Below are 1,801 nucleotides of genomic sequence, written 5' to 3'. Positions count from 1 at the left end.
GTGGTGACTCACCCATAAACTTAAAACGGTTAAAAATAAAATAAAAAATGTTATCCGTAATTTTTTTTCACGGTTTTTATATTATTACTCGTGCAAATGCACGGGCTAGATGCTAGTTACATAAATGAACATCATTAATAATTTGGTTAAAATTCAGAAACCTTCCAAACTAGGTTATTATTGTTGAATGATCTCAATTGATGACTAAATTTCAATGAACTTTGTTTCATTTGATATTGCAATACGGATAGTTTCAAGTTGAACTAAAACCCCTTACTATACAATTGTACTGTATAATGCCTCATCATTCAAGTAGCTAATATGATTTTGTTACATAAGTATTTCAAGAAAATCTTCTAACTCGGTCCTAATTCATCCATCATCAAGTCATCCACCATTGCAATTCCTTCTACCGCCTTATCATCACCTTAACCGATCTTCCCCAATCCTCTAAGTTCTTATTGTTGAAATCAAACCCATCTTTGCTTACAACAATACAAGTTTTGACAATTGTATATCCTCCCTATCAAACACACACTAAATTCTTAAAAAAGTTTATTCACAAAATAACACGCACACATCTCCTTTATCTTATTCTTTATCATTTTTATGTCTAGATATGTTAGCTTCAAAAGTAATTTATCTTCTTGGTTTATCATTTTAGACAAAATTAATGTCTCAAATGTAGTCATCTTAGTTTGTAGCACTTGACTGACCAACAAATTAACAAATACTTTATAAACATAATGCTAGCCAAAAAACATCTTTATAACAAGTAACAAACTGGTAATGAAGCATAAAACAACTCATCCATTCAATTGAGTAATACACTTTCTTAAATCTCCTCTTGAATTCCTATCGTTTCTAAGTTTAGTACAATTATTTTTTTTAAACTTCTCTTGTTCTAATTTTTATTAACACAAGTTATAAACTTTATATAAAAGTAAATGAAATTATAGTACATTAATATTATTATTAATTTTTATTTGTACAATAGTTTATATAAGATTGTGTACTAAGTGGAATAGTTAAGATTTATCAAATAAATGTCAACTTAGATAGAAAACGTCATTCTATATTAGGGAATGCATTGTGTTGCTTTTGTCCCACATCGAAATTAAAAAGTATGAGTCAACTTAAAAAGCAACTATAAAATGAAACAGACATGGTCCATAAAAATTACTTACCTGGACAGGATCGATAGGTGATCAATAAGACCCATGGTCTAGATCTACAGTCATCATTGCACTTTGATGATGTGTATTTCTAAGGTCAGCCTTAGGGTTTGAGCCTGTCATAATTTGTTTCAGTGGTGGCCTACGTCCATGCGGCCCCTCTCAATTTTAGTTTGAACTTCTTATTATTTTTTAACATTTTCCCATCTGTGGATGGTCATATCTCTATATTATCTTTGTATGAAGAACATCTGTGTTATCGGAATATTATCTTTGTATGAATAACATCTCTGTTATCTGAAATTCTTTCCTTGCAAGTCTGCTTTTCTCAATAGGTGAAATCTGTGTTCTGTTCTGTTGTTCTGTAGAATCTGCATACTCCATACTTCTGATGGAGTTCATATCATATAATCGTCTAGGGTTTGCGTATATGTACTGATTTAGTTGTAATGCGTATATATCAACAAGGTTTTATTTCTTCGTATCTTATCAATTTGTTTTGTTTTCAATCATCCTTCAATAGGAAGCTCATGATTGTTCATTGCATTTTTTAGTCTCCATGAGGTTTGACAATTTTATAGCAGTAATAATTGTTAATTTATTGAGAATATGAATATCCTTTAATT

General features: G+C 30.0%; 1 long non-coding RNA gene and 1 other non-coding gene across 2 annotated transcripts in view; both read left to right on the top strand.

Annotated features, from left to right (window-relative positions):
• Positions 1-1,801, top strand: part of LOC124932554 — a 22,200-nt gene that overhangs the window by 13,920 nt on the left and 6,479 nt on the right. The window lies entirely within an intron of this gene.
• Positions 1,180-1,338, top strand: LOC124933264. Its single transcript, XR_007098961.1, has one exon. It is a non-coding gene; the product is annotated as a U1 spliceosomal RNA (small nuclear RNA).

The sequence above is a fragment of the Impatiens glandulifera genome, chromosome 3 (genome assembly GCF_907164915.1).
Source record: "Impatiens glandulifera chromosome 3, dImpGla2.1, whole genome shotgun sequence".
NCBI classification, from domain to species: Eukaryota; Viridiplantae; Streptophyta; class Magnoliopsida; order Ericales; family Balsaminaceae; genus Impatiens; species Impatiens glandulifera.
The sequence above is the reverse complement of the archived record's forward strand: the minus strand, read 5'-3'. Positions and strand labels throughout refer to the sequence as shown.